This window comes from Monopterus albus, unplaced genomic scaffold, assembly GCF_001952655.1.
Source record: "Monopterus albus unplaced genomic scaffold, M_albus_1.0 scaffold46.1, whole genome shotgun sequence".
NCBI lineage: Eukaryota > Metazoa > Chordata > Actinopteri > Synbranchiformes > Synbranchidae > Monopterus > Monopterus albus.
In genome coordinates this window covers 871,630-883,180 of record NW_018127926.1, presented here as the reverse complement: position 1 = coordinate 883,180, position 11,551 = coordinate 871,630, and the positions used below count along the sequence as shown (strand labels likewise).

Genomic DNA, 11,551 nt, shown 5'->3' with positions numbered 1-11,551 from the left:
TTTCAGTGATATTTAAATCCATTTCTGCATGGACGCTCTGGCGAATTGGCAAGTCGTTCTTCCTCCATGGATGCCCTGTTTTTGATTTGATTTATAAGGCATATTCGTGTGAGTGTGTAAGCGTGTGGGTGTGCTGTTGTGCCATTTGATGTGATTTGTGAAGATCTGTACATGTGGCCATCCTTTAGTACTTAATCCACAATCTGCTGTGTGCCAGAAAAAAAATGTCATTTTTCTGTTCAGGAGAATAGATATTTTTGCTCATTTTGCACTCACTTGTCAGTAGTCTTGTAGTTTCACCCCCTTTGCAGCAAGGCCTAACTTGGAACCATCTAATGCGTGGTGTTGCTCATATGATTCCACCTAAGGCTTACAGTAAGCTTTGTGCATATTGTTTTGTACGTCATTTACAAGTAAGCTGAAACAGTTGGTCTCTTGTTCACCCACCAGGCCACGTTACATGCTGAACGATATCGGTGTTAATGATCTGCCTCTCTTTTAAATCTTCAAAACTTAATTAGCAACTCTTTTCTGGCAATGTTAGAAATACAGTAACAAGTTTGAGTCACAAGAAATACAACATACCAGTTTTTTACAAGACAATGTTAATGCACCACTTTGAGGCCTAATTTCATGTTAACCCCAGTGCTAATAAACATTTTAAGCAGCCTTTGTGATGAAAATGTTCTGTTCTTTTGCTTGTTTCTTGTGACTGATTTGAGGGAAATTATGTTTCTGTTCTCAAATGAGACATTTTAAGAGTGATGACAACAGCGATGATGATGACGATAATGATGATGGTGATTGTCACAGTTATGATCCCCATGCCACCTGAAGGGGTACTGCAAGTGTCAACAGATGTGTTGTAATGGCATTTATTAATTATAGTCATTCACTTAACTAAAATGGCTGTCTACTCCTCTCTGCAGATTTACATTTTTTATCACCCTCGCCTGTTGAATTTAATCTGAATAAAAATCAGTTGTCATCTGTAGCACACTGTCACACTTTTATACCTTCCTTTATTTTTTAAAAGCCCCCCTCGGATGGCTCACTGACATGTTTTTAATTAATTATTGTGTCAGATGCACCTTTCCTCTGCTTGGTTTATCTTTGCTGCTCAGTTTATACTTATGGTATCAGTGTTGTGATGGGTTGTTAATCTCAATAATTTATGTATAATATTTTCACAGTTTGCTATCAGGCTGCTCATGTTAAATACCATCCATCCATCTATTATCTATACCGTTTTTGTGTAGAGGGTTGGGGGGTGAGATGCACAATTGACCCTGGCCGCCAGTCTATTACAACGCTGACATAAAGGGACTGACAGTCATTAACATTCACACCAATGTGCAATTAAGAGTCGCTATTTAATGTAGCCTGCATGTCCTTAGACAGGGAAAACGTGCAAACTCCACATAGAAATGCTCCGGTCAGCCTACAGGTTCAAACCTGGAACCTTCTTGCTGTTAGACAGAGGTGGGAGCAAGTCACATGTGTAAGTCTCAAGTCTTGGCCTTCAAGTCTTCAGCAAGTCCCAGGTTACTGTGGTGAGACTCAAGCGAGTCAAGTCCCTACTATAAGTCATGAAACTCGCAAGTCAAGTTGCACAAAATTCTGATGATATACCCCAGTTTCCATATTAAAATCCATTAAAAGGCAGTAGTCGTAAACAGTTGAATTTTATTTCACAAGCCTCCTCTGATTATTAATTGTGCATTTGCAGGGTATAAATTACCCCTAGCTATTAACTTAAAAGGCCATGCCTTTCATGGCCATCAGAAACTCTTCTCAGTAAATTGCTTAATCGACTTGAAGCCAAGTCTTACAGCTTAAACTTAAGTTAGCTTTCTAGCTAACATTTGACCAGCCAGTAAGTTAGCTAATGTGCACATCCAAGTGCTTATCATCCTTTGTGAGTTTTGTAGTGAAGGATGGAGCTGGATGTTGTGGTGATCATGCTGCTGATTTTTACAACTTTGCATACCGCTGTTCTCTTCCTACTACTGTCATTGACACATAATCCTTGAGTCCAAATTTTATTATGTTTGGACTAGGCCCCCTAGCTCTAAGGCTGCATCTTGCAACCTGCATTACCCTCTGATGGTCTGTCATGTTCTGGGAGGCTGCCAGGTTTGTGCATATTGCAGTAGAAATCACCCATTTGTGTTTCAAAAACAAAATTCTCCATATCTAGAAAAATGCAAGTATTTAATAAAAAAAGGGTGAAGTAATTTCAAGTCATCTGTCTCAAATCAAAGTCAAGTCGTTGCCAGTGTTAGTCAAGCAAGTCTCCAGTCCTCAAATTTATGACTGCTGCACCATCCTACCATTTAGGGGTCGCCACAGCGAATCGTCACACTGATGACTCGCAGCACGACTCGCACGTGTTTTAAGCCGGATGCCCTTCCTGACACAACCCTGATTCGAACCTAGGCTGCAGCGGCGAGAGCGCTGCGCCTTAACCACTAGCCTACCAGGGACAGCAACTTGGTGGAGTGCTGCACCACCATACCACCCATGTTATATATCATTAATTTCTATGTGACTGAAGCAAAAATTTATGCTGGTGTTACTGTACAGTCATGTTGATGTACAAGACTTCCATCTTCAACTGGAAATTTTTAAGGAGAGAAGTGACATTTCAGCCAGTTGATATAGTACTTGAAGAAGTAAAGGCACATCTCGTTCAAGGGCATGCTGTCAAATAACTTCAAGGGCGCACTGACAAATAAGGAGAGAATGCAGGAATGGGATGTCATCAGCAGAAAATGACAGATGTAATTCAGCCAGATGTACTGTACAATACAACCATTTTAAAGAAGATGTCTGAAAAGAAATGTTTTTTCTTTTCTTGTCTTTTTACCTATAGCTCTCTGGGGAGAGAAGATTCCTCTATCATCTCAGGTTTTTGTGAAGAAATTGTGTTCTTGGTCTGGGTCAGGAACCACTGATGTTCTTTTAATGGAGTGCAGAAACATTATTTAGCATAGTACAACCCCAAATCAGAACATGTAACATTAAAATTAAAACTGAAAATGATGATTTGTAAATCATCTGTGTCCTGTATTACATTGAAAACAATACAGCAGCATATTATCTGATGTGATACCTCAATTGATTCATAAACACTCATTTTCATTCTGATGCCTCCAACACATTCCAAAAAAGTTGGGATGGTTGCATTTCAGGGCCAGTAATGAGGTAAAACAATGAAATGATGATTCCATTTGAAACAGGTGATGTCAACAGGTGGCAAAAGTGGCATCCAGGAAAGGCCGAGGCCTTTAGGAGTAAAGATGGGCTGAGGATCACTGGTGTGAGAAAATTATTGAAATGTTTAATAACAATGTTCCTCAAGGAAAGACAGGGAGTGCACAACATAATTAAAAGATCCAATGAATCTGGAGGGATTTCAGTGCGTAAAGGGCAAGGACACAAGCCTAAGCTGGATGACCGTCTGATCTCTCAGATGACACTGCGTCAAGAAGCATCACTCTTCTATGTGATATAACCACATTGGTCTTTGGCTCACCTGTGTCAGGCACTACAATACATAGCTGCATCCATAAATGCAGCTTAAGACTGTACCGTGCCAAAAAGAAGTACTGTGTCAGCAGTGTCCAGAAGTGCAGTCAACTTCTCTGTGCTTGGAGGCATCTGGGATGGACCATCACACAGTGGAAACGTGTACTGTGGTCAGATGATTCAGAATTTCAGGTCATTTTTAGAAGGAATGGACACCATGTGCTCCAGACCAAAGACAAAAAAGGACCATCCAGACTGTTACCAGCAACAAGTCCAAGTCCAAAAGTCAGGGTCTGTCATGGTCTGGGATCGTGTCAGTCCCCTTGGTAAAGGTCACTTACACTTCTGTGATGGTGCCATTAATGCTGAAAAATATACAGAGATGTTGTAGCAACACAGGGACGCCCATGTATATTTCAACAAGACGATGCCAAACCTCATACTGCACATTACCAAGGCCTGGCTGTGGAGGAAAAGGGTGTGAGTGCTGGACTGGCTTGTCTGCAGTTCCAACATGTCCCCAATAGAGAATGTGTGATGCATTGTGAAACACAAACTGCATCATCGAAGACCCAGGACTGTTGCCCACCTTAAGATTTGTTTGCAGGAAGAATGGGACAAAATTACAGCTGACACACTTAATCACTTGGTGTCCTCAGTCTCTAAACGTCTTTTAAGTGTTGTGAAAAGGAACGGTAGCATCACACCGTGGTAAATGCTTTGGAATGTGTTGCAGACGTCAGTCACATACCATCCCAACTTTTTCTGATTTGAGGTTGTAGAATCTCACTGGATAGGTATGTGTGAACTTGCTGGTGTGCATGACTGCTCCAAATGAGCGGCGCATTAGTGAAGGTGAAAGGAAAATTGCATAGCTGAAGATCATATGTCAAACACATGAAATGGCTCATGACAAACGTGAAATCTTTATCTTTGCGATCTCTGTGTGCAAGAGTTAGTGGGAGTGTGGGTGTGTGTCAAATGGTGAGTATCTGGTCAGATGGGGTGCTACTGGACTGTCGACGCAGGGACTGTGCTCATGAAATGACAGAAAAAGATGTGGGGGTGTGTGCATGTTTGTGTGTGAATCAGTATGTTAGAGCACACAGAAATGGAGAAGAGTGAGACAAGGACACTTTTATATTCTAAATTTGTATGATTTATTTCTTACCTGTATGACTCAGAAGAGAGAAGCGCTACATGAGGGAAGAGAAATTTCTCCAATTTTTTCTCTTTCTAATCCCTCATACATTGTACATGCAACCCGTCTGTTAAATTTATGCAGGTGGCAGCTTCTGAACACAATTATGTTTTTACTAAATACAAAGAACCAGTTGTCACCCAATAAATGTTTTCATCAATATTTGTAACTACTTAAAGGTGACTAGAATTTTGCAAAGCTCCTAAAAGTTCTCATTAAAACCAAAAACATTAAATAATCCATAGACACAAAGTATAGACACAGCGTATTAACTATACATGTGCATGCATGTCTACACACACACACACACCTGCTGTGTCTGATAGTCTTTGATGTTGTCAAAGTGTTTTCCCTCTCTGTTATGTTTTTTATTTATTTATTTAAATCTTTTTGTTTTCCCCTCTGCGACACACTTGTATCCATCAGTCACACAAGTAACAAAGACCCATTGTTACAGTGACTCATTTAAAAGCATGTTGTCTGGTATGATGGTTTTTCTTCTAGAAAGTCAGAGGGGAAAAAATCACACTGATCTAATGGGCAGTGAGATATGAGTGAGCCTTTCTGTGAAAATGTTTGGTCATCATTTCAGAACGTGTGTGGAAAGAACTGAAACGCACAAACGAATTATGTGAAAATCATTCTTGTAAGATTCAGTAGAAAGTAGATTCTTAATGCACTAACTTTAGAATAGATACTCTGTACTTGGAGAATGCCTACAGTATAATTACATTTCAAGTCTCTGGGTTGTTATCCCATTACTACTCAAACGTTGCATGCTGGTCCTGGTACATATGTGTATCAGTACGTACTGTACAGGTAAGCTGTTACTGCACGCTCTAAATGTGGGCTACGTATGTGGTAAGTTGCAACCTGGAAAAAAAAAGTTTAGTAGTATTATTTTTATTACAATTGAGAAACCACTCATGAGATGTGGCAGGACAAATGAAAACCCTTATTGTAGCAGGATCTTCTTTTCTCTTCACTTTATTCCATCACCAATGTTATGACATCAGTATGAATCCAGGAACGAGCATGTAGTCAGACCATCAGTTCTACTGGCACTTGTGGGTGGTTGGCATCACAAAACTAACCATTTATTTATTTATTTTGGGCACAGAGACACACATACCCACATCCACCGGTGACCCCTGCACCCCCAGGCCCTCTCTGTGAGTGGAGTCCTTCCTGTGGAGTGGCGATTAGAGTGGAAATCAATTTGAGGGCCCATGTCTAAATTGATATCATTACATTTACGGAAGGCTGAATAATGGATGACTGTATCATTATATGGGGAAGTAATAGGACGAGACAAAGGACAGGTAGACAGCTCACAGCAGGTGAGAGTTATAATGAGCCTCTAGTTACTGGCATACACACACCCGTGCATGCACAGATCCATGCATATGTGCAAGCTCTGGAAGTAGAAAACCTAGTAATTCAACTTTAGCCATGTTGTGTTGGCGACAGTGTGTGTTATGCTCAATCACAGCATTGTGCGTCTTTTAAATCAAAACATTTCCAGTTATCAAAAGCAGACTTCTTGGAATGCTGTATGTGTTTTTTTCCACCGGTCATTAGCTCTGGCTGTTTGTTATTTCATTATAACCACCTGTTTGCTCATTTCACACAGCTGCTGGTTGCCTACCGATGCTTCTGTGTGGTGAAATAAGGGCCAGAACAATTTCATAAAATTACTCTCTCTGCGGGTAATGTGCTGTGGACACAAATTAAGTTAACATTTCTTTCCTCCACAGGAAAGATTATGTGATAATAACTCAAAATGGAAACAATATTTTCATCTGTTCTTCACTGAAAAAGAACCAGAAGTAACATTTGTGTGGGTATAGTGTATTAAGTCAGATTTTAGTAGCTAAAACAAACATTAACGCTGGTCCTTCATCCTGGTTCTTCATCCCGGTCCTCCTGGTTCTTCATCCCAGTTCTCCTGGTTCCTCGCCCGACCTGTCCTCAGTTGCCCGCTGCTCTTCCAGCCAGTCCAGTACCTGTTCGGCCTCCTTGCCACCCAGCATTATATGTTATTTATTTAATAAACTCCTTTCTGTAATCACTCCTTTTCCTAGTCTCAGAGTATGCATTTGGGGTCCAACCTCACACACACGTCGTAACAACAGTAACGTTTTCTAGCTACCTGTGTGTGCATGGGTACTTGTGCAACTGCTATTGATGCTATTTTTATCCTTTGAAAGTAGATTTTGCAGTAGTATTTGAAAAACTCAGTACATCCAATGCTACAGAATTGGTTTTCTTTTGAATCACTTTATTCATTTGTAGCTTTGTACTGGTGGTACTGAAAACAAAACAGCTACAGTTGAGGACCAAGGACAATTATGTTCAGGTTTAGTAATTGTTTACCAGTAAGACACAAAACTGTATTTTGCTGATCAGGCGCTGGTTTTCCATGTTATGGAAAAATGCTGATTCACAAGAATGGACAGTGCAGTAGCATCCATTTTCAGCTTCTATAGAGAAGAAGAGACAGACAGAGAGAAAGGGGGGGTACTTAACTCTTGTTGTTTTTTGTTAGCACTGGCTTCATTTAATCATAAAAAATGAAATATTTCTAAGAGTCTTTAGTTAGTAACCTTTCCTTTCACCAAAACAGCATTGAATTTGGGGCAGCCAGAACATGGACGCCCAAAGGACGAAGAGCCTTTTATTCACCATGTTAGCATGAGCATTCACTGCTATTCACTGTCAGATTTGGGCCACATTTACAAATGCACCATAACATGCTGAGTTTTCGTTACGGTACTGGATGTTAAATGGTGTTTTTTTGTTTTGTTTTTTTTTGGTGTTTTTAAAATCTATCAATGCAGACACACTGGTAGAAGAAACTGGTGCTAGCATAAAGTAGGCTACATTAGCAGCATGGTGGGCCAACCAAAACACAACAGAAACACACCTTAGCCCCACCCCGAACAAGGCTACATGTTAATTGCAGTCCAGCGTATTCCCTACCTCTCTAATGCACTGAACATATGGTTCAAGTTCACAGTATAAGCACATAAGGGAACTATGAATAGGCTTGTGTGTGTCCTGTACCAGACGCAAATAGCTCTCCCACCTCACTGTATTTACAAATGACACAGTGCCAGCTGCTTCCTGCTTCTTTCAAGTTGTTACCCCATCATACAATATTTAAGGAGATGAATTATTTGCTATCACTGAAAAACTACTTATTACCATGCACCCACTGTGTCACCCTCATTCCCTCACTCACTCTCCTCCCTTTCTGACCTTCTTCCACTCTGTCACCATCTTTCATTCTCCCTGTTTATCTCTTTCACCTCTCTCCATCTGTTTTCTGTGATGCATTCTCCTTCTCTCCACCGCACTCTGTCCGTTCTTCCCTCCTTCTAAAAGATGAACTGTTTTTCAATCTTTTTATTATTCTCAACCCATCCTTGCATCACCAACACACAAACACAGTCCAAATACCTCTGTCATCCTGACTTTTTCATCTGTCCCCTCTTCTAGTTTCCCCATTCATCTTCTCCAAGAACAGTATAAATCGAAGGCTTTGTGGCTTTTTTAACCCATTATACAGTATATAGCTGTTGTTACCATTTTCATACTCTTACAGTACAGTGTGCAGTACAGAAACTTGACAGGAATATTTTATGAGGCTAAATGAGAAACATTATATTCTCTTAAACTTGGCCTTGTCTTTCCTTCTGCTTCACACTGTTGTTGTGCTACTGCATTCCTTTCCATCATATATCCTCCATCTCAAACAGATATAGGATTTACTTTACAATAGCTCTATACTGTACATCTTTATATGCTCATGGCCACTTTATTAGGAGCAGCACACTGTGGGCATATGAATCGCCATGCAGCAAATGCCTCAACAGGGCACATGGCCTGGCTTTGTGTACACATTTCCACATGATTTTCTGTCACATTTCTTTCCGTGCAATGATTGGAGCAGATGATGGACACAGCAGGAGGAAACAACAATCATTTTACATGAGCGGCTTTCAAATCACTGTCCAGAGTTGAGTCTTCAACTCTGTGTTCATTACAAAACAGCAGTGTCAGGAGGAATACAGAGTGATTACAGGCATTAGATGACAAAGTGCATCTCAGCAGGGGTTGGGTTGTGAACCTGAGGTTTTTGTTTTTTTCTTTTCTTTTGCTGTAGTGACAGTTTTTGACTGGCAGGGAAATGCTCAATCAGCTTGAAAGCTGGGGTGTGTTCATGAAATGTGCTCATGTAATGATGAAAGAGGCTCAATGAGCTATGGTATTAATGCACAAATCAACTATTAAATGCAGCAAGGCTGATTATGTGCATACCAGACAGTGATCAAGTTTATTTTTAGGTTACTGGTGCAGAAATTAGGTGGGGGCAGAGTGGAATGCAATGGAATATAAAGTATATACTTCTATACATAATCTTCAGTTATCAAAGTTTCCCATCTTTCCCAGTAGATGCCTCAGTTTTTATGTATTTAAAGATAAGTGAATTAAAAAAAAACAAATGTTGTGAGGCACTTCACTGGAAACTGGAAGTATTTATATACATATATATATATATTTTTTTATCTCTGAGGATACAGTATCATGGAGGTGGTTTAATGTTGAATTGAATAACAAATAAAGAAACAATTAAATAGGATATACAGTGCCACAGATTATCAGCCAGTTTCCATCTGCAACAAAATATAACCCTCATTTGCCAGAAACTGGCATTTCATTTTTGTTACGAGCTTTTGTGGTCATAGACCATTTCTTATACTTGATGATGTTGTGCAGTGGTCTGCTGAATTGTGTTTATCATGGTGGAGCTAGTGCACAGTGGCAGAAAGCATTAAGCATGCACTGTACATCAGAGCCTATACATTTAAAGGGAGGATAGCACCTTTTTAGTACTATACTAACTGCACCTTGTAATTATTTTGGTTACCACATTAGTTATGTCATAAACAAGTTTACTATGTTAATTAAATGGTAACATCTGAAATCTCTTCTGACCTGAGTATCAACGTTGTGCTCCACGATCAGCTTGTATTCTTTTTCTCTCTCATCTTTCTGAAATCTCTTCTGACCTGAGTATCATGGTTGTCCACAGTCAGCTCGTATTCTTGTTGAGCCTCATCTGTCAGGGTCGCCTGTGTGATCTTAACATTGCCTGCACCCCAAACTTCTACCACACCCAGGGATAACACGTCAAGGTTTAGGGCATTATAGATGCGCTGACTGGTCAAGACGTTCTGAAAGAGAAAATGTTTGAGACAGGAGGATGAACTGAAAAGACCAAGAGAATTATTAGAAATTGGATAAGTACAAACATATCCCACTTATTTATTTTACATTAGTGCAGAAAGGTTCTGATTTGTCTGACAGGCAGATCAACAGTCTTGAACTTTGCTTAGTGAGCCATGAAGCACCAGTGGTGGAAAGTAACTAAGTACATTTACTCAAGTACTGAAGCACAAATTTGAGGTATCTGTACTATACTTGAGTATTTTCATTTTATGCTACTTCACTCTTAATCTTAACTACATTATAGAGGCAAATACTATACAATTATTTTATAACATTAGTTACTAGTTACTTATAAAAACCAAATTAATACAAAAAAATGACAGTATAATACAGTGTAACTGTAATACATTATTAATTTCTGGTGGAAAATACACTGTAATTCAGCAGTAATTCACATTATAAGAATATAAGATAGTTTTCTTTCTAACCTCCTGTGCAACATTCAATGTGATATACAAAATAATGTATCAGTATAATCCAATAATAACATCCATATTCATGTTAAATTCTCCATTCTGCATAATGAGCACTTTTAGTACTTAAGTATGCTTTGATGCTAATACTTTTGTACTTTTGCTTAAGTAATATTTTGAAAGCAGGACTTTTACTTGCAGCAGAGTATTTTTACAGTGTGGCAACTGCTGCTTTTGCTTAAGGGATTTGAGTACTTCTTCCAGCACTGGAAGCAGCACCTCCCCCTCCATCAATTCAGTTTTATCTTAGGCTGCATGTTTATACTGAGTGAGATTTAAAGTTTGGGTATCCTTCATTAGTACGCAACATACTGTGTTAGAATTTTGGCTTTTTGCCTTGTGTTTATTTGATAATGTTCTGCAGAGAAAGAGTATTTCTGAATAGTTCTAAATCTGTGATTTTATCATGCACACACTATGAGAAACACACCTGTTTCAGCACACACGTATGTATTTTGTCAATTAACCAAAGTACTGACAGCCCCTTAAAATCTGAGGAAGAAAAAAAACCACACACACACAACAATAACAATGTTTTCACTTTGTTATAATAGCCTCACTCTGAAAGTCCAAAACGCTTATGGACCTAAAAGAAATGCACAAACACATATACGCATCTGCATTCAGATTGGCATACAGTCTTCTAATCTGCCAGGGAGCAGTAGCCTCATTGCCCAACTTATCCTCATCTTCTCACATCTGCCTGTTCACACATACACCCACACATGCACAAGCACATTCAAACACAGCAACACACACACACACACACACACACAAACACTTATGCTCTCTGTCCCCCTTTGGCTGTCAGACAGTGTGCCTCTTTTATTGCCGTGTGAAATTGCTTTGGAATGAGCCTGATGGTAGGCAGAGGACAGCCACAGATGTTTGGCCACAGTAGCTGTATGTGTGCATGTGTGTACTGTGTCTATGTGTGTATGTTGTGATTAAATGTGTGCTCATTAATGTGTGTCTCTGTGTGACAGTGTGCCTTTGCCTGGCTAAGAAGCGAGCAGGGCTGGTTTAGTCCCAGTGATTAGGGAGTTTCTGT

At 39.7% G+C, this 11,551-nt stretch overlaps 1 long non-coding RNA gene across 3 annotated transcripts in view; it reads left to right on the top strand.

Annotated features, from left to right (window-relative positions):
• The window catches only part of LOC109960376 (uncharacterized), a 22,004-nt gene extending 15,248 nt beyond the window's left edge, over positions 1-6,756 (top strand). For 2 of the 3 annotated variants that reach the window (XR_002274991.1, XR_002274994.1), the window contains exon 5: positions 2,876-3,009. This is a non-coding gene — a long non-coding RNA (uncharacterized LOC109960376). Of the gene's footprint in view, positions 1-2,875; positions 3,010-6,675 lie in introns of those variants that run through there. The other variant, XR_002274992.1, reaches the window with a different exon arrangement.
• Positions 6,757-11,551: the final 4,795 nt, after the last annotated feature.